We start from the raw sequence: 22,215 nt of genomic DNA, 5'->3' as shown, positions 1-22,215 counted from the left end.
CTATATAATCTGGAAATTCTGTTTATCTTTGAATTAAATTTTGACTCTTCCACCGGCTATCTGTGAATGAGTTTTTTCTTTGAGCCTCAACTTTCTAGCCTATAAAATATAAATACTAATATCTGCTGCTTAGCTTATTAATATAATTTTTGTTAACTCCTGAATCTAGGATAAACATGAAGTGTGTAACACAAAGGTTGGTGGTCTCCCAGGCTCAGGAGTTAATACCAGATACTGAGGATGGAAAAATGTGTGATTGTTGGAAGGGTGAGACTGAAAACATAGGTTGAGCTTCCCTAAAAAAACCAAAGTCCAAAATACAAAAATATCCAATGTTTTTTGAGTGCTGACATGATGCTCAAAGAAAATGTTCATTGGAGCATTTTGGATTTCAGATTTTCAGATTAGGGATGCTTAGCTGGTAAGTATATAATGCAAATATTCCAAAATCCCCAAAATCTGAAGTTCAAAACCCTTCTGTTCCCAAGCATTTTGGGTAAGGGATATTTAAGCCTGTAGTTAGTAGGCAGTTTCTGGCCAATCAGAAGGATGCTGACTGTACATGTTCTGGATGGTCATCCTGACACCCACCCACTGGATATCACCCTCGATTGTCGGTGTCCAGAAATCTGTGTTTAACCTGCGATGGTTTGCAAGGAAACCCATTGGATCTCTTAGTTAAATTAATGCCCCTTCTCCCAGCTTTGTTACCTAGAAAAAAAATTAATTCCCCTTTCTCTGAGGTGATCAGGAAGAGAAACCATTTTCATGTGATGAGGTGAGCCTGGACATCATGCCTTGATTCCTATCTCAAAGATTCCCATTTTCATTGCTCACCCTGCTACGCATTGCTGCCAGCATTGTAATAGCTCTTTGGGGACTCTGCTTTCCCATTTTCCATTCCATCCCTCATCTGGAAACATGTCCTTAATTCCCTAGAGAAGATAGAAGTTGAGTTTATGACTTTAAAAAAAAAACCAAACTGCTAGTTATGGCAGTCATAGACCTATTCCTCACTGGGCTCTCTACTGGACTGCCTCTCTGGTTTAGACCATCCAGTCCCTGCCTTCAGAAGTGACTGTCAGCACAGCTAGATGTAGAATCTAGGCATCAAAGAGAATGAGACCCTGGAAGAGGGAGGATTTCCTCCTTCCTTCTCCCACGTCTTTCCTTGCTAGTTTCCGTTTCTTATCTCAGGATCTGCTTCTTCCCAGGATAATTGACAATGAAAAGTACACCTCTCACAGTGCAGATCCCAGCCCCTTTCCACAGGGCTGGGATGGCAATAGCCACAGCTATCAAAAAGTCTAGTATCAGTACGAAAGCTCCCCATATAATCCTGGGAGGTTCCTTTGCTAGGGCAGGGGTTAGTTGATTAACCATAGTGTTTGTATACTGATGTGGTCAAGAGTCTTTGAGAAACCACTTTGTAGTGACCTTTTCATCAACAGACTAAGGTAGTACTCCTGACCTTTAGCTCAGGAGTTTGATTAGAGAAGATAGAGGAATGCAGGAAACCTGAATTACAGTCATGGTTGTGCCACCTCCTTATGTGACCTTGGAGACATCAGGTACCTCTTCTGCAGTCCTCATTTTCTTATCCATTAAGTGGTTTCACATGTAACAGGATTTTTAAGGTCCTTGTCAATCACAAATTCTATGAATCTATAATAACTCCTAAAAGTACCTCATACAAGTTTTGAATAGATTCAACTTGTCTGTATCTGATGATGATGGTTACCATTCTTAACATTGCCTTGGTTTGTGACTGCAGCTATTTTGTGGAGGTCCACGCATCTATTGCTGGAAAAGGCTATCCCCCCGTTATTTGTTATTATACTGCTCTCTGATGATTATAAGCTCAACAAGTCTCCCCTGTGATTGTCTTATGTAAAATGTCCCACTGTAGGCCTGAGTATTAGTGATGATACCACTTTGTTTAAAATATTGGGTTCTGGCTGGGCACAGTGGCCCACACACGTAATCCCAGCACTTTGGGAGGCTGAGGCAGGCAGATCACTTGAGGTCAGGAGTTTGAGACCAGCCTGACCATCATGGTGAAACCCCATCTCTACTAAAAAATACAAAAAAAAAAAAAAAAAGATTAGCCAGGCATGGCAGTGCATGCTTGTAATCCCAGGAATGCGGGAGGCTGAGTTGGAAGGATCACTTGAACCTGGGAGGTGGAGGTTGCAGTGAGCCAAGATTGTGCCACTGTACTCCAGTCTGGGTGAGAGGGCAAGACTCCATCTCAAAAGAAAAGAAAAAAAAAAATTGAATCCTCTGTTAATAGCTTCTGATTTGTGATGTTGAATATACTTTATAGATTAAATAGAGGTGATTGTTGATAAGTTTTAAGGTATATTTCAAAAGAGAATAAATGCTGATTTTTCTGTTTCTACAGAAAACATCATTGGTGTTTTAATAGGAATTGCATTGCTTTAAGTAGTATAGATGACTTAACAATATTAAGTGTTCTAATCTATGAACACAGGATGTCTTGCCATTCATTTTTTATTTCATCAATATTTATTTATTTATTTTTTAGAGGAAGGGCCTCAGTCTGTCTCCCAGACTGGAGTGCAGTGGTGTGATCACAATTCTCTATAGCTTTGAACTCCTGGGCTCAAGCAATCCTCCTACCTCAGCCTCCTGAGTAGCTAAGACTATAGATACATGCCACCATGCCCAGCCTTTTCCATTTATTTGATTTTTATGTTATTCTAACAGGTTTTTTTTTTCATGTGGAATTTTTAAGGGTTTCTACCTGTGAGATTATGTCATCTGCAAACAAAGATAATTTTACTTTTTGCTTTCCAATTTAGATGAATTTTTTTTCTTGCCAAATTGTTCTGGCTAGGACTTCTACTACTATGTTGATAAGAAGTGGTGAAAGTGGACATTCTTTTCTTCCTTTTGATCTTACAGGAAAAGCTTTCAGTCATTAACCATTGAGTATGCTATTAGCTGTGGGTTTTTCATATATGACCTTTATTATGCTGAGATAGTTTCCTTCTATTCCTAATTTGTTGAGTGTTTTTTATCATGAAAGATTGCTGAATTTTGTCAAATGCTCTTTCTGTATCAAATGAGATGATGATGATGATGTGTTTTTTCCTCTTTGTTCTGTTAATGTGGTGCATTTCATTGATCAATTTTCATATGTTGAGCTATCCTTGCATTCCAGGTATAAGTCCCACTTGATGATGGTGTATAATCCTTTCAATAAACTGTTGAATTTGGTTTAGTATTCTTTTGCTAGGGATTTTTGCACAATTTTCATGAGAAATAATGGTTTGCAGTTTTCTTTTTCTTAATAGTGTAATTGTTTTTCTTTGGTATCAGGGTAATGCTGGTCTGATAGGAGTTTGAAAGTGTTCCTTCTTCAGTTTTTTGGAGTTGTTGAGAAAGATTGATGTTAATTCTTCTTTAAACGTTTGATAGAATTCAGCTGTGAAGCCATCTCATCTTTGACTTTTCTTTGTTGGGAGGTTTTTGATTACTAATCAATGTCTCTACTAGTTATAGATCTGTTCAGGTTTTTTATTTTTTCATGATTCAGTTTTGGTAAGTTTTGTGTTCAGGAATTTGTTCTTTTCATATAGGTTATCTAATTTGTTGGTAATTATACTCCTATAATCCTTTTGATTGCTGTAGAAACAGTAGTAATGTCCCCTTTTTCACTTCTAATTTTAGTTAGTCTTCTTTTTCTCAGTCTACCTACAGGAGTGTCAATTTTATCAGTCTTTTCAAAGAACCGCCTCTTGGTTTTGTTGTTTTTTCTGGGAGGTTGGCTTTTATGACTTTCATTTGTAAATTATTATTATACAAATCATCATAGATTATTTCAGTGTTAGACTTCGGTTTTCTTGTTTTTGTAGTTTGGCAATGAAAAAGGCACCTTTACCTTACATATGTAGATGCATGAAGGGTTTAAATAATCAGCACTTTAAAATAATGAACTTGAATGTCTCTGCCATTTTTTGTTCCTTGGATAATGCCTTTGTCTTACTACTTATTGTAGTTTGTTCTTATTATTTGTTGCATTATTGTGGTTACACTCTCATGGATAGTTAAGGTAGTGTGTCCCACGATTTGATAACCAACTGGAAAGTTTCTTATGTTTTCTTCATGCTGAACTGCTAAAAGTTTAGGTGACATTAATTAATTGTCATAATTACATTAAATGAAAAGCCAAAGAGTGAACTTAGGGAGAAAAGCTTAGAGGACCGGTGGTCTGAAAATTACAAATTTTAATTCTGATTTTCTGAATCATGATATTCCACTGAACATGTAGACTCATTACCTCTCTACACCGTATTTGATGTTACTGTAATTCAGTGAGTGACCTTCTCTGTGATTATTATAAGTGCCATAGGCAGTTTCAGTCTTTTTTTTTTTTTTTTTTTGAGACAGAGCATGTAAAAAAATTGATGTTATTGTAATTCAGTGAGTGACCTCTGTGATTATGTGCCATAGGCAGTTTCAGTCTTTTATTTATTTATTTATTTTGAGATGGAGTCTCCCTCTGTCGCCTAGGCTGGAGTGCAATGGCGCAATTTTGGCTCACTGCAAGCTCCACCTCCCGGGTTCATGCCATTCTCCTGACTCAGCCTCCCAATTAGCTGGGACTACAGGTGTGCACCACCACAACTGACCAATTTTTTTGTATTTTTTAGTGGTGATGGGGTTTCCCTATGTTAGCCAGGATGGTCTCAGTCTCCTGACTTTGTGATCCACCCGCCTCAGCCTCCCAAAGTGCTGGGATTACAGGCGTGAGCCACTGTGCCTGGCTGTCAGCTTCAGTCTTATTTTCAAGGAAATGCCACTCAAACAAATCATTTAATGACTTACTTTATACTGAAGCTGAGAATCTTGTTCAGGCTTCTTGGCTTACTTTAATTTCTCCCTTCATTTCTTCCCTGCTCCTCAGAAGTCAAGAATTTTCTAGTTATGTTTTCTTTTTTAAAAAAAAATTAACAAAGATTATATATATTCAAGGAGTACAATATAATGCTTTAATATATGTGTATGTACTGATTAAAAATATGGAATGCTTCACAAATTCACGTGTTATCCTTGTGCAGGGACCATGCTAATCTTCTCTGTATTATTCTGATTTTAGTATATGTGCTGTCAAAGCAAGCAATTCTATTTCTTTTTGATAATTCATTTACTCAATTCTTTTGGACCAGAAACATTTTATCTCAGAGGCATGATGAACGCTTGTCCTCTGTGGTGCAATGTCTTGTGTATTTTATTTTCAGAATTCTTACATAAAACTTCTATTTGTGAATCAAGCCATTTATTTCCTTTTTTCTTTCTTTCTTTCTTTTCTTTCTTTTTTTTTTTTTTTTGAGACTGAATTTCACTCTTATTGCCCAGGCTGAAATGCTCACTGCAACCTCCGCCTCCTGGGTTCGAGTGAGTCTCCTGCCTCAGCCTCCTGAGCAGCTGGGATTACAGGCATGCACCACCACGCCCGGTTAATTTTGTATTTTCAGTAGAGACAGGGTTTCTCTATGTTGGTCAGGCTGGTCTTGAACTCCCAACCTCAGGTGATCCGCCCATCTCGGCCTCCCAAAGGGCTGGGATTACAGGCGTGAGCCACCATGCCCAGCCTGTTTCTTTAAGAGATTTCTATCAAAGTTTTCATAGATTTATTAGTTTGTTATCTAGTCACTACAAATGATCACTTTTTTACAAATAAAATATTTTTATATTACAACTTTATAATACGTATTTTTATTGATTCTAAGACACATATCTTTTCACATTTTAATATCTTTGAAATTTGATATATCTTGCAATCACTGACATTTTACAGCTATGATTGGCAGCATTTTTATTTTTATTATTATTTTTAAGGCCTATGAATGTAACATAACTTTTATTTTTATTAATAGTACGTAAAATACTGGTGTATCTTCTAGTCAGTAGCAGTTAGATTTGGTGAAATAAGTTCCTGTTAATGATCACTGTAATAATTACTGTTAGAAACTTACTGTGAAACTTCTACCTTTAAACAGGACCTGTAAATGGCAATGTAACAGTTGTTGTTGTTCTTTTTTTTTTTTTTGAGACGGAGTCTGTCTCCAGGCTGGAGTGCAGTGGTGTGATCTCAGCTCACTGCAACCTCCACTTCCTGGGTTCAAGTGATTCTCCTGCCTCAGCCCCTGAGTAGCTGGGACTATAGGTGTGGGCCACCATGCCCAGCTAATTTTTGTATTTTTAGTAGAGATGGGGTTTCACCATGTTGGCCAGGATGGTCTTGATCTTTTAACCTAGTGATCCGCCTGCCTTGGCCTCTGAAAGTGCTGGGATTACAGGTGTGAGCCACCACACCCGTCCACAATGTAGCAGTTCTACAAAAAGTTTAGAGTGGAAAAAAATCACCTGTAAGCCATAAACCTATATACTTTAACAAATATATTTTGTATGTATTTCATTCTAGTCTTTTTACATGTGTACATATTTTTATCCGTTTGTAGCTATAGCATACATACTACTTTGGTCTACTCATTTTTTATTCCTGTTATATCTTAATTTCTCTCTGTTTCAGGCCTTCATATTTGTCTTATTTATTTACTTATTTATTTATTGAGACAAAGTCTTGTTCAGTTGCCCAGGCTGGAGTGCAGTGGGACGATCTCTCCTCACTGCAACCTCCGCCTCCCCGGTTCACAGCCTTCTCCTGCCTCAACTTCCCAAGTAGCTGGGACAACAGGCGCCCGCCACCATGCCCAGCTAATTTTTTGTATTTTTAGTAGATATGGAGTTTCACCGTGTTAGCCAGAATGGTCTCGATCTCCTGACCTCAAGTGATCTGCCCGCCTTGGCCTCCCATAGTGCTGGGATTACAGGAGTGAGCCACCGTGCACAGCCTGTCATTTTTAATAGTTCCATAATCTATCAGTGTATGACCGTAATAAAACTGCGTGCCGCCCAGGTGCTGAAAATTTAGATTGTTGCCATTTTTCCTTTTGTGAATAATGCTTCAATTAACAACTTTTTAAATTAATTTTATCATTAATTTTGGCCATTTGTTTTATGAAATATAACTTTGGAGAGGATCTCTTTAGCCCAGGGGTTTGAAGCTGCAGGGAGCTCTGATTGCATCATTGTACTTCAGCCTGGGTGACAGAGCAGGACCCCCAAGTCTTAAAAAAAAAAAAAAGGAAGAAAGAAAGAAAGAAAGGAAGAAACATAACTTTGTAGAAGCCTCCTGAACTGTGTTTTGCTGTGAAGAATCAATCTTTATATTCAAATAAATCCAAATTAACAGCTGCTATTATAACACTGTTCATTCATTCGTTCAACTATGTATTCATCAAGAATACATTGGATCATTATGCGTTCTGTGGTTCCAAGAGCTCAGGAATCAAAGTTAAATAGGACATCCCGCGATGTTTGATATTTTGTTGTATAGTGGGAGACTTAGACTTATCAAAAATAAATACTGTGTGATGAGGGATGTTGGAAAGATAAAGGTTAAAGTTTCTTGGTTGCATGTAATTTACTTTGAGAGGATTGTTGATTGGTATTCTTTTAAGATAGGAGGTGTGGACATATCATGTTACATTTTTAAAATGTGTCTAATAGGTTTATCTGACAGAAAATGGCTCCACCTGACCTATCCAACTTCCTTTTAAGTCTAAACCTGCATTCTGTGATGTATGTGATCCAATGTTTGTATAGAGTTCGGTGTCATGTTCCTCCAACATACTAAGTTCCCTGTTGCCAGTAACTGTGTCCCATGTCTTTTTCCTTTCTATACCTGCTACAATCTGCTGTGTTTGTAGTAGGTGTCAAAGTATCAGTAGTTCATTTGATTTGCTTTTAATTGTACTTTTTTAAATGAATGACAATATTTCACTAATTTATACTTTCCTTAGAACTTCATTGACTATCAGTTTGCATTCTATGATCAATGCACTTTTAATTCTGTCTTGTCATATTTGTTTAGTTAAAAAAGTTTCAAGTTAAGAAGATGGTTGAAAGATTATATAATCCCATAGAGATTTTTATAGTAAAAGTTTAAAATTCTGGTACTTGTGATGGTTGGAAGTAGAACCTTCACTGGACAAGGTAAAACCCCTCTGTATAAATTTTTGGAGGCTGCCTTAAGGCTTCGTTGAGATGGAAAAAATTTTTACATAACTAAATATCAAATCAGGCATTCGATACAGTGAATATGTTTTGGAAATAGCCATTTATGGTTCTAGCATTAAAAGGTCATTAGCAAGCTATGAATTTACCTCCTTTATACTCGTGCATTACAAAGTGGACCCAATTTTTAAACTTTCCAAGAAGGTATTCTGGAAACAGCTTTTGAGAATGATTTCTTGAGATTTTTTTTCCATTTCTGAAACCTGAATAGAATTGTGGTGTGTTCTTTGCAGAGCTGTGGTGATTAGATTGTACAGTTTCACAGACGTGTACACACACACACACATACACTGCTGTGCGAACCACTGTCCTGTTGTGTGATCTTCAAATGAAACAAGGGAGGAATAATCTGGGATTGACGGAGATAAATTTATCTCAGCTCTTCAAAATACAATGTGAGCATAGCGTAACTCACTTGGACAGCTGTGGAATGAAACTCTTGTTTTAGTGGCCATTAGCTATTTCAAGAGAACTGACTACATAGAAGAATGTATGGTAAAGATAGTTTGGCAATTGATGGAATTTGAAGTAGCATTTACAGGCTGAGGCAAGTGGATCACCTGAGGTCAGGAGTTTGAGGCCAGCCTGGCCAACATGGTGAAACTCCTAAAATACAAAAATATCTCCTAAATACAAAATATCTCCTAAAATACAAAAATCTCTCCTAAAAATACAAAAATTAGCCTGGTGTGGTGGCAGGCACCTGTGGTTCTGGCTACTCTGGAGGCTGAGGCAGAAGAATCTCTTGAACCTGGGAGGCGGAGGTTGTGGTGAGGAAAGATCATGCCGCTCAGTCTAAAAAAAAAGTAGCATTTACATCACCAACTGAAATTAAATAATTTTCCCCCAAGGTGATGTGTAGACTGACTCTTGTGACTGAGGGATTGATCTGTTGACAAATCTTTATGAAATAACACCACAGGAGGGAAAATTATATGCAGGCATCAAGCTTTGCACTTATTTTACAAGCCCTCTTTATCGGGTTTGTATGATCTTGTGTACAGCTAATAAAAGGTTACTTCTTTGTCATGAAAGCCATCCTCAGTTTTCAGAGACAGTGGGGCACCACAGAGACTTTCCTTCTCTGCGTCCACATTTCTGGTAATGGCATTACTGCATTTGACTCTTTTATGAAGCCTTTTTGGTCACATCAACAGTGCATTCTAAGCTATCTATCTTAACTTCTAGCTTTGTCTGTAAGATTTGTGTGGTTAGCCTGAGGCATATGCACATAAATTGCCCAGGTTCAGTGTTCTCAGATTTGGAACTAAATGTGCCACAGAACACTGAATTGATGGGTGCAGCTTTTCAGCAATATTGATGTTTCTACAGTTGAATGTAAATCTTTGGATGCCTTAGTTTGCATTTTCATAGTCATGTGTAGTTCCTGACCACTGGTTTTCAAACTGCCTCGTGTCTCTGAAAGCTGTGTTTAAGTGGAAAGACAAAGAAAATTGTTCTTCCCCACCTACTGCTCTTCTTCCCACTCACAACAGTAAGAATCGTGAGTGTGTTTCTGGCCACATGCAAACAGTGGCAGCTCCCAATTCACAAGCTGCTTACATTTCCAGAGTGAGGTAGTTGTGAAGTCAATTAGTGGTGTAGAACTTTGAATGGATTGGCTAATGGTAGAAACTAATATAAAGAGTAGATGAGCTGGCTGGGCGCGGTGGCTCACACCTGTAATCCTAGCACTTTGGGAGGCCAAGGCAGGTGGATCACGAGGTCAAGAGATCGAGACCATCCTGGTCAACTTGGTGAAACCCCCGTCTCTACTAAAAATACAAAAATTAGCTGGGTGTAGTGGCGTGCGCCTGTAGTTCCAGTTACTTGGGAGACTGAGGCAGGAGAATCACTTGAGCCTGGGAGGTGGAGGTTGCCGTGAGCTGAGATTGCATCACTGCACTCCAGCCTGCTGACGGAACGAGACTCCGTGTCAAAAAAAAAAAAAAAAAAAAAAAGCCTACCAAAACTTTGATAACCCTTAATGTTCCAGAAACAGTTTTAATTGTTTCTTAAAACATAACCTTCCCCCATGTTTCTCTGTGGAAAAGCTTCTTAGTTCTGCTTGGAAATCTTATGAAACAAACATTTCATTGTTAACTTCGATAGATGGCTACCTATCTCTACCTGTGTATCCTGGAGCAGTGTATCAGTCAGGGTTCTTGGATAGAAGCAACAGAGACTAGCTGAATAGTTTAAGCAAAGAAGTAATTTATTGAGAAGATATTGGGTACATTCTGAATTTACCAGAAGTTGGGGGAAAGGACAGGCACGAAATAGAGACTACACAGCCAGATTCATAGCCAAGGTCATACAACAAGATTAGTTCTATGTCAGATAGACCCTGACACTGAACACTGGACATTGGTGTTCATGCTGACCATCTCTTCAGGATCGGACACTTGGCACCAGCTCTGTCACTTCAGCCTTTGCTGCCTCTGAGCAGTGAGTGTTGTTGCCATTGCCCTCACCCATGATAATTTCCTCCTGCTCCTGCCTCTTTGTGTCTCTGGTTCTAGATTCAGGGTTGACCAAGGCTAAGCCATGTGCAAGCCTTGACTGCAAGACACTCTGGGAATGTTAGTGTCTAGCCATTTTTGCTTCTGTGTTGAGAGATGTGCTCTCATCAGAACTCACATGATGAGGAATTCCCTAAATATGGTGGAACAGAGTTTAGATGCTGGCTGTTGCCAATCCTTCTTCCCCCATAAGGATATAACTCACCATAAGAAGCTTCAGTAAGGACTCTGGTAGAAGGGGAGATGTTGCAGTGGCCAAGGTGTTTATCCATATGAAGCTGTGGTTAATGAACTCTATCTAAGATGGCCAGTTGTTCTTTGCGCACTGGTGTCCAGGGTCCCCTTCACTACGTGTTAACTAAAGCTAGAGGTGTGAAGATTTAGGCATATTTGACCTCACATCGTGGTCCTTAAATAACAAGATGTACTAAATTGAATTTTAACAATAGGAGTAACTAGGAGGAGCAGATTAAGATTTATCTGTTTCCTTGTTTATAGTAGAAAATGAAATTTCACATTATCAATTTGTCTTATAGAGTTGGATGGTTTATATGTTTCATTGATCAACTTCTACCCTTCCAAAAGTTCATTTTTCAATTGCAGTTATACTTGTATATAGCTTACAAATTCTTGCCCACGGATTTGCATTGCCGTTTTCCACTTCTTAGAAGCAAGTACTCTTCAGTTCATTTAGCTCTTCTTCTGGTATTTACTTCCTTGTAACAGATTAATATGTATATATTGGTAATTCTTGAATTTTTTTTTCCATTTTAGGCATTAAACATGAATTCCATTGAGGAGGAGAAGGGTTTAGCTTTCTTTTATTCTTCTTCCATTAAATACCTGCCCTTGTACTCTCTAAGATAGTTATATCTCAGTTTGTTTTCACTGTAAACGCTTTTCGCAGCTGAGCTATGCAGGATACTGTGATTTTATTTTCTTTCTTGTATAGCACATTAAAATTTTGTTGCTTGGCCGGTTGCAGTGGCTCAAGCCTGTAATCCCAGCACTTTGGGAGGCTGAGACGGGCGGATCACGAGGTCAGGAGATCGAGACCATCCTGGCTAACATGGTGAAACCCTGTCTCTACTAAAAAATACAAAAAAACTAGCCGGGCGAGGTGGCGGGCGCCTGTAGTCCCAGCTTCTCAGGAGGCTGAGGCGGGAGAATGGCGTGAACCCGGGAGGCGGAGCTTGCAGTAAGCCGAGATCATGCCACTGCACTCCAGCCTGGGTGACAGCGAGACTCCGTCCCCCACAAAAAAAAAAAAAAAAATTTGTTGCTTAGTATTCTATTTATATACTGCTTATTTATCCCCAAATTCTCAAATAAGGTCAAACACAATAGCACATCTCTTGGTTCTTATGTGTGTGCATGTGACATTTTTCTTGGTTTCTCTGCTTGCTCACTCTGTTCTGGACTGTTTACTCTTGAGGCCTGTGCACAGCTGTTGACCTGGAATTTGTCCTCACCAATCACATTGGGAATTCTTGATTGACCTGTTTACTGGATGTAATCTCTTTTGGTTTTGACCCTCTTTTGGGGAGGCACATTGCCTGGCTGCTTTGTGAGAAAGCGTGTAGAGATGGAATTTTTTTGAGATCTGGCATGTGTCAAAATATCATTTGGTCTCCCCTTACATATGATTGATATCTAATTTAAAGTTGGAGATTACTTTCCTTGGGAGTTGAGAGGGCTTGTTCCATTTTCTTCTGCTTCCAATTTTGTTACAGAATTGTTGCATGTTCTTCTGACTATATTTACTTGTTATATGTCTTATTTCTTTTCTTTTTGGATGCTTTTAGGGTATTTAAAAATCCCCCAGTGTTCTGAGCTTTCCTTGTAATATACCTTGGTATGTCACTTTTTCATTCATTGTGAAGACTGTTCTCTCTTTTTTGGAGCTCCTATTGGAACTCTTGGATTTTTCCTCCAACGTAATTATTGTTTTTTTGTTTTAAAATCCCTGGCTGTGTGTGGGCTCACACCTGTAATCCCAGCATTCTGGAAGGTCAAGGTGGGAGGATTGTCTGAGCCCAGGAGTTCCAGACAAGCCTGGGCAACATAGTGAGTCCTTATCTCTTCCAAAAAAAAAAAAAAAAAAAGAAAGAACTGGATGTGGTGATGTGCGCCTGTAGTCCTAGTTACTTGGGAAGTTGAGGTGGGAGAATCGCTTGAGCCTAAGGATTCGAATTTGCAGTGAGCTATGATTATGCCACTGCACTCCAGCCTGGGCCACTGAGCAAGACTTTGTCTCAAAAAAAAAAAAAAAAAAAAAAAAAAAATCCTGATTTTTATCCTTGTATCTTTTTGTTCTACTTTAGGGGAACATTTACCTCTATTATCTATTAACCTCTCCATTGATTTTTTATTTCTGTGATTATAATATTAATTCCTAGGAGCTTTTTCTTATTCTCACAATATCTCTATTTTACAGCATCCATTCTTTATTGCTTTGTGGATGCAATATATTTTACCCTGTTGGGGTTCTTAATTATGTGTATTTGAAGTCTTCTCCCTGCATTGACCCTGTTCCCTCCTGAAGTTCCTATCTGTCATGCTGGACCCTATTTCACATGTTTGGTGTTCATCTTGTCATCTTTATTCATGAGAAGGCACTGAGCAAGGCTTTGTCAATTGGTGGCCTCGCATAGGATGACCACCTCTTTTCAGAAGTCGCCTTCCAGTTTTGGTATCTGTAGATCTCTTTTCTTGGGCAGGTTACTTTCTCCAGAAGTCTCCAGTACCAATCTCCTACTGGCCAGTGCTCTGGGAACCCAGCAGAGGAAGGGGCTGTGGAGTGCATAGCTCCACTTAGTCCTTCTCTTTTTCAGTTGGTCCCTCCACCCAGTCACTGTTCCTATTGTCAGAACAGTGCAGATCCTTTCAAGTTTAACCTTTGCTGAGGTGGGAGGAGGGGCATAGCAAGCTTCATGGTTTTGCAAGGATATGGAGTTTTACTCCTTAAAATGACTTGCAAGCAATCCCCCAATTTTCAGTGCCACCTCCACCCTGTCTTCTCATCCAAACCCCACTTAACCATGTCTTAACTTGCACTTTCCTCAGGTTCTTTGCTGCATACTGGCTTGTTACTTCCTGCCAATTCTGTCTGTAGACGTTTAAGTTTTGTCTGCCTCTGCTTTGAAAATTCACTCATCATTGGGCCAGTTGTTTTTGATTTTCCAAAAATGTTTTCCATAAATTTTGTCCTCCTGCATTCTCTTTCTTCTCATGAACTTATCTCTGCCTTTCACTTACTGTCATTTAGGGGTGGTTTTGGGAGAGAATGGAGATAAGCACAGGATTGTTATCTATCACATGTAATTGATAATCCCTGCTGATCAACTTGTGAGATTTCAGTTCAATTTAGATATGTGGTTGTCTGGTCCATTAAGGAAGGGTTCATTTGGTTACTCTGTACTTTTCAGTTTTGTCCGGAGATTATTACTCTCACTGTCAAAATGAACTAAGTGATACTATTTCTTGGTTTGAGAATATACTAGAAAAAAAGGTCAGTTATCTCTAAAGTATACATTCCAAGTCTGACCTCAAACCTAGGCACAAGCTAACATAGTATTTCCACCATTACAAAAAATAATGACCTTCATTGCCTGGAGCCATAATCACAGTTGGGTGATTTCCTATTAGATCTATTTCTTAGATTTCCTATTAGCTTGACTTGAGTTGGGTCCAAGCTGGAAAAAAACATTCTTTTCTAAGAGCCACTTTATCCAGTAGTCCTAGTTGTGTTCTGTAGGGAACTGAGCTTCCGTGAGGCATGTCTGTAGATTCCGTGAATAATGTTGGACCTTGATGTTCTTCTCCATTCCCTTGCTCAAACCACCCAGAGTACCTCTTACAAAATGCAGAAAGTTTTATGTGCCAGAAGCTTACATCATTGAACACGTAAACACCACAGCAGAATCAAGGCCAAATATTGTCTTTCAACTTTTTTTCTTAAATTTCATTAATACTTCAATTTTAGGAATAACAGCTGATTTATTAAAATTATGTTTAATATATTATTAACATGTATCAAAGATTACTGCAAAATTATTTTTGGGTCTTGTTCAACCATTGTAAAGTCAAAGGGCAATCAATTCAAATTTTAAAGGTTTTGTATGAATGTAGGGGAATCTGATGTGATTTCTTTTGTTTTGTTTGTTTTTTTGGAGACAGAGTGTCACTCTTGTCGCCCAGGCTGGAGTGCAGTGTCCCGAACACGACTCATTGCAGCATCGCCCTCCTGGACTGAAGCAGCCCTCCTGCCTCAGCCCCCCAAGTAACTGAGATTACAGGCACATGGCCAGATAATTTTTTGTAGAGACGAGTTTTGCCATGTTTCTCAGGCTTGTTTTGAATTCCTGGGCTCAGGTGATCCACTTACCACGGCCTCCCAAAATGCTGGGATTACAGGCATGAGCCACCACGCTGGGCCTGATCTAATTTCTAATCTAGACTTTATGAAAATCCTTTAAAAAAAAATAATATTTACCTTCATATGGTAGAATTAGTATTTTTCTGTTTCAGACACCTCATGTTCTTTGTTGATAAATCAAGATTGAGAGTATGTGGAAGTTCTGAGACGAAATCTTTCTATTTGCAGGTTCCTCTTGTCACCATGATAAAGAGTGCTGGGGCATCTGTTTTGTGCTAAAGCTAACTAGAAGTGTCGCTGCTCTGAGCAACAGGCGGGAAGTACTTCTGTCCTTAAAACCAAAAATAGATGCTCTTTCTCATTATCATAGCTCAAATGATCATCTTTTTTAATGAGATGGGCACATCCCTTGTGGTTTTCACAGATTTAATGATCAGATTATTTAATGCAGAGCTTGGGGAAAAACAGCTCTGGTAAGATAGATGATGGAAATTTTACTGGAAGCAAAAATAACAACTTTATTCCTTCTTTTTCTTTCTGCTAATGTTTTCAACCTCTTATTCCTTTGTTTGTTTAGAGATGGTCTTGCTATGTCACCCAGGCTGAAGTGCAGTGGCACCATCATAGCTCACTGCAGCCTCGAACTCCTGGGCTCAAGCAATCCTCCTGCCTTAGCCTCCCAAGTAGTTGAGACTACAGGCATGGGCCATAATACCCGACTTGCTTGCATATTGATTGACTGCTTAATTGATGAGATGAGGTCTTGCTATGTTGCCCAGGCTGGTCTTGAACTACTGGCTTCAAGTGATCCTACTACCTCAGCTTCCCAAATACTGAGATTACAGGTGTGGGCCACCTCACTGGGCCTCCTGCTGTTTTTTAAAAAATTATTATTAATTATTTTTTATGATTCTTAAAGGCATTTACTTTTCTTATTTTAATATATTGGTACGTTTACACATTTCTCACTATATTTTAACTTCAAGAGACCATTACCAGGGAGAAAAAAAAATTATTTGTAAGGAGAGTTGGATGTGTCAGGATTTAGGTATACTGTATGTAGTCTGACTTGCTTTGGACAACTCTGCGAAGTATTGTGTATTAGTATCTTGGCAGCTGGAAGGAGAAAAATTGCTTCTTTGCTGATTTTAGAAAGTTCTGTTTGTATTTCTGAAAGTAAGACAAGAAACAAAAAGAATAGAAGAAATTTAAGGGAAATAAGGTAATGTATGTGAAGGTGCCTTGTAAACTGCTAAATTACATTACAGCTCTTAGTTACAGTTATTGCAAGGGTTGAACTTAAAGTGAGAAAATAAGTTCCACAAAGATGCTATAAAGAAAAATGGGAAAAAGAGAAAAGAACTTGAATAGGAAGTTGTTAAGAGAAAACAAAATGGGAAAATGATAATGGGGAATTTTTACATTCTAGTGTTTTTTTTTACTCTGAAAATTCAGTAGTACTTGTTCTTCCTATATGAGCAGTGAAGTTAAAAATATTTATTAGCCAAAAATAATGTTCTATGGAAATAATTTGGAAAAAGAATCTTATCTGAGGTTGTGAGAGTTGGATGGAAACTACTAGGCACAAGACCTTATCAGGTCTAAATAAAGATCTGTGTGTTGTAGGGGGTTATGTACTTAATTAAGGTATAATTCACATCTGCAGATCTCTTCTGAGCCTTTCCTTTCGTTCTCATTCATACCTTTGCAAGGCTGATATCCTTAGCCCATTTTACAGATGAGGCTTAGAAGGCTAATTGATTTGCCCATAGCCACTTAATGTATGCAGTGGTAAAGGCCTACCCCTTCTTCAGGTTCTGAGTTTGTTCCCACATTTCTAGAATCTTCACATCAGGGCAACTGGTTTTGTTGTGTTTCTGGAGATTCTGCTTATTGAATTTCTCCAAAGGAGGTGCTTGTTAAATCACAGTGGTCACTTAGAAATAACACACTCCGGGCAGGTTTTAGGCTTGGCTAAATCACTTCAAATGAGTTCTGCTTAAGAAACACTGTTTGAATTCCCTAAGAACCAAGAAATAAACAAAAAAGGCATCACAGCAGCCCAGGTATGTGTTCAGAGGCCGTGCCCTGTGCCCTTCAGATCTTATCTGGAGCTTGGTATTTTAAGTTTTGTTCTCTTGTACTTCATTATTTTACCTGAATTCCAAAATTGTAGCTGAGTTGAAGAAGGGAAAGGTTGGTACTGTAACAGAAATGAGATGCAACTCTTTAGGGCAAAGGAGAGGAGATAGCCAGACTACGAAAGGCAGACAATTATCCCCAAAGCCTAGCAGCCATCTGCCTTTGAGTAGAGGAATAAACAGCCCTCTGTTGCCTCAGAAGCTTCTGAGAACAGCTGTCTTGCCACTGGCCTTTAATGGGCAGGTTAAACCCAGTTACCAGCAGGATACACACAAAGCCAACCTTACACTCTCTCCCTCTATTCGCCATCAATTTATCTCCAACTCAGACCTTGACTCTAATCAGCCACAGCTCTTGACTTCAGACCTGGCTCTGTAACTTGGATTTCCCCTTGAGCTCTCCAGAGTGTATTTATATCTGTGCTCTCCCTGTTGTGAGAACTTCAGCAGTCTCTTCCTTTTGATTCTCATTGCACCCTGTGCTTTAGTAGTAACTCCCCATCCAGCTCTCTTTGTGGTGGTAGAAACCCAGCTCCTGCCCAGTAACTGCTGCCACTCCTTTTCCTTGGAGTTAGTATTCTCATGTTCCAGCAGAGCAAGTAATTTATAGTCATGTTGATGATCCTGTGTCACCAAAGATTAATCACATTCTGGATTCTCTGAAGAAGGCATTACCTTTTAGAAAAAAAAATTAATCCGCTATGGTTGAAATTAAACCCATTTTGATACCTAGATGGGTAATCCCTCAACTGTTTTGAAAATTGTGATCACTTTCAATGTCTTATTCTTTGAGATTTTTTTTTAAATTTTTATTTATTTTATTTTATTTTATTTTTTGAGACAGTCTCTCGCTCTGTCACCCAGGCTGGAGTGCAGTGGCATGATCTCTGCTCACTGCAACCTCTGCCTCCCGGGGTTCAAGTGATTCTCCTGCCTCAGCCTCACAAGTAGGAGAGATTACAGGCACCTGCCACCGTGCCCGGCTAATTTTTGTATTTTTGGTAGAGACGGGGTTTCGCCATGTTGGCCAGGCTGGTCTCGAGCTCCTGACCTCAGGTGATCTGCCTGCCTTGGCCTCCCAAAGTGCTAGGATTATAGGTGTGAGCCACTGTGCCCGGCCTATTCCTGGAGATTTTAAGAAGCAGAAATTATATTGTACTGTAACTGCAGAATGATGCAGAGAATTATAATTATTGAATTATAGAATATATTATTTTGGAAGAGCATAAGCAACCTTTTAGATAGCTTACGTCACCTTTCTATTAATAAATGTTGCTTTAAGCAAAGCCATTTAAAATTTTTTTGTGTACAAATTTATCTTTTAGGTCAACAACAGGAAATGCTTAAGCAGAGCTATTATATATCTTAAAAATAGTGAAATGAGCATAGTAGAACTAGTGGCCCTGTTGACATGAAATGTTTACTTTGGAGAGAATTCTTGGCATTTTTGTCCCACATCAGCATAATAAGAACTTGTAGGAGAGGAGGGAAGCATTAATGTATTTGTTGAGGATTAATGACCTTGTAGAGCATTTGTGGTAGTGAATATATTATGGCTAGTACCGTAAATGTAGTAATTAAAAAGCTGCACACTAAACACTTTGTAGACTGGCAAGTATATTCCCTTCCTTTCCTTGACGGCTTGCATTCAAGTGAGTAGCGTATATTTATCTTGCTCTTAGCGTTCTTAAGAGTAGAAAGAAGTCTCAAAGATTGGTTTCCTTCCCAAGATATTGCTACTCAGATGGACACAATCAGATTTGATGTTCTCAGGATCAAGTTATTTTTTAACAATTCAGAAAAATGTCACATGGTACATACTAATAAAAAAAACTGTTCTTCACCTTTGGAAGCTTTATTATTAAAGTTACTTTTAGACGAATATTACCTTGTGTTGCTGCGTAATATAAAATGTGTTCAGGCCAGGCATGGTGGCTCACGCCTGTAGTCCCAGCACTTTGGGAGGCCAAGGCAGGTGGATCTCTTGAGGTCAGGAGTGCAAGACAAACCTGGTCAATGTGGTAAAATCCTGTCTCTACTAAAAATACAAAAATTAGTCAGGTGTGTTGGTGCACGCCTGTATCCCAGCTACTTGCGTGTCTGAGACATAAGAATCACTTGAACCCGGGAGGCGGAGGTTGAAGTGAGCCGAGATTGCACCACTGCACTCCAGCCTGGGGGACAGGAGTGAAAGAAACCGTCTTAAATAAATAAATAAATAAATAAGTAAAATAAAATAAAATAAAATAAAATGTGTTCAGTATGATCATGATACCTCAGGGCTTCTTTTATTATAAAAGAAGTAAAATCGTGAGTAATAGAAATATATATTAGGACTAAAACAGACCTGCAACCAAGGTGAATTTTTAAAATTTTCAAGGAAGCGAGACTTGGTTATCTCATGACTATTTATCTTATTGCTCCAGCGGGTTAAACCTAAGCGGGTTGTGTGAATGAGCATCTGGGAGGAGAGGCACCATGCTGTGAGAGTAATGATGTCCTGTCCTTCACAGGGGAGGATGACAAAGAAGGCAGACAGATGTAAAGTCTGCAATTTCTATTGCTTTGTGTCCTCAAAATGTTCATACCCATCTATTTTCCCATTTAAGAGGCATCTTGTTTTTCATACTTTCTGAATCCTCCCACTTAACATGCAGTATTTACTTACAAGTTCTTATTTATGAGTTCATAAAGATTTTCTTCTGTGAAAAGTAAGTGCAGCTGAATGTGATTTGCAGCTTTGCTTTGAGTCAGTTAGGGTAGGAAAAGAAGAAATAGAAAGACTATTTCTGTTCTCACCATTTAATTGGCCTCCTTACTTCCTAGTTGTGAAAGCTCTTCACTAATGTATTGGTTTATTGATTTATTTCACATTTATTGACTGCTTACTACATCCTATGCCCCGAGGATACAGAGATGGTCCAGTTAGTAGGCATCTGATGCCTTTGAAACCACCTCTGTCCTGACTGACTTCAGTGCAGATAGCATTGGTTCTAAAATCCTTTCAAGTTCCAGAAATGGCCTGGATCTTGTTCCTGTTAACAGAATAGACAAACTGCAGAGCAGGCTTAGAGTTTTTGAGATCACAAAGGCTATCTGGGGAACCTAAAAGCTGCTTTTCCAGGTGTTTTCCATTGCATCGGGTTTCTAATGAATCTTGCTCCTTTGGCATTACTGGGATACTTTCCAAGTATAAAGTCACTCCACTCCATTTCTGAATTGGCTAAAATCCTAGATGGAAAAGCGTTCAGGAGATCACAGTGGAATGGCATAACTGCTGTTTTAAGAGGCAGCTAGGAAGTCTCAGTAGCAGGTGCCACTGCGAACCCATTCTCCCCTCCTTCTTGCCTTTACTTTCAAATGTCTGCCTGTTTTTCATTTTCAGTAGTTTATCCATGGTAGGAAGGACCTTTGAATTGGAGCAATTCAAGAAGCTTTCTAAGATGGTGGGTAGGGCTGGGTGCGGTGGCTCATGCCTGTAATCCCAGCACTTTGGGAGGCCAAGGTGGGCAGATCCCAAGGTCAAGAGATCGAGACCATCCTGGCCAACATGGCGAAACCCCATCTCTACTAAAAATACAAAAATTAGCTGGGTGTGGTGACACGTGCCTGTAATCCCAGCTTCTCGGGAGACTGAGGCAGCAGAATTGCTTGAACCAGGGAGTCGGAGGTTGCAGTGAGCTGAGATCATGCCATTACACTCCAGCCTGGCAACAGAGCGAGACTCCATCTTAAAAAAAAAAAAAAAAAAAAAGATGGCGGGTAATAGTTTTGCTTAGTGAAACTATACGTACACCTTTGGAAATGTTGACACCCAAAACCCAAGATCATTTTAAGACAAAATATCTTCCAGATCTTTTGCTTATATAGTTTTTGGTTTTTTTTGTTTTTTTGGAGACGGAGGCTCGCTCTGTCGCCCATGCTGGAGTGCAGTGGCCGGATCTCAGCTCACTGCAAGCTCCGCCTCCCGGGTTTACGTCATTCTCCTGCCTCAGCCTCCCGAGTAGCTGGGAGTACAGGCGCCCGCCACCTCGCCCGGCTAGTTTTTTGTATTTTTTAGTAGAGACAGGGTTTCACCGTGTTAGCCAGGATGGTCTCGATCTCCTGACCTCGTGATCCCCCCGTCTCAGCCTCCCAAAGTGCTGGGATTACAGGCTTGAGCCACCGCGCGCCCGGCCTTATATAGTATTTTTTGATACTCTGAAGTTCTACTCTTAGGGGTAGAACTTATAAATGCTCTTTTCTATTTTGGTACAAACTGCCTTGTTTGTTTGTTTACCTTAAAACAGTCTTAGACTACTTTAATTTTGGGGGATAGCTTGCCAGAAACCAAGAATTTCATGATCCATGTCCTCAGAGCATTTACTTGTCACGTCATTCTCAACAAAGAGACTTCGCCAACTATTTTCTGAAAACATTGATGCCATTTGGTCTATTGCCTCCAAATTCCCAATACTGTTCATTATGACCTTATTATAGCCAGATTTATCTTTCCAGTAGCCCCCCCTTACCCAGTTTCATTTCTGTGATTGCAGTTTCCTGCAGTACAGTACACTAAGATAGCTATGAGAAATAGAGACCACATTCACCTGCTCTATTTTATTATTGGGTATCATTGTTAATCTCTTACCGTGCCTAATTTATAAATTAAACTTTATCACAGGTACATACTTGTGGGAAAAAACTTAGTATAGCTAGATAGGGCTTGGTTCTATCCATGGTTTCAGGCATCCACTGGGGATCCTGGAATGCATCCCCCATGGATAAAGGGGAGCTACTGTACTTTCCTTCTAATATCAGAGGGTTGTGGACTCCCCTTCTTCTTCAAGGTCAGCCCCTTCATCTGTACTCCTGACCCTTTGGCCCACCTCTTTTGAGATCTCAGACCATCTTTACCTCTTCCCTCTTGGACTTTCAGCCCCTCCCTCTGAATTGCGTCTTTCAGCCTGTAGCCATGTGCTATGAGCACTTAGTCTCTTCCAGCAGCCATGCATTCCCCTTCCTG

General features: G+C 39.4%; 1 protein-coding gene and 1 non-coding gene across 2 annotated transcripts in view; one reads left to right on the top strand and one right to left on the bottom strand.

The window, feature by feature from the left end:
* APBB2 (amyloid beta precursor protein binding family B member 2) overlaps positions 1 to 22,215 on the top strand; it is a 411,292-nt gene that overhangs the window by 126,390 nt on the left and 262,687 nt on the right. The gene's annotated exons all lie outside the window — the stretch shown is intronic.
* On the bottom strand, positions 5,043 to 5,145 carry LOC112625519. The gene has a single exon (XR_003119615.1). It is a non-coding gene; the product is annotated as a U6 spliceosomal RNA (small nuclear RNA).

This window comes from Theropithecus gelada, chromosome 5 (genome assembly GCF_003255815.1).
Source record: "Theropithecus gelada isolate Dixy chromosome 5, Tgel_1.0, whole genome shotgun sequence".
NCBI classification, from domain to species: domain Eukaryota; kingdom Metazoa; phylum Chordata; class Mammalia; order Primates; family Cercopithecidae; genus Theropithecus; species Theropithecus gelada.
Note: the sequence above shows the minus strand (reverse complement) of the source record. Positions and strands in the feature narration are given on the sequence as shown.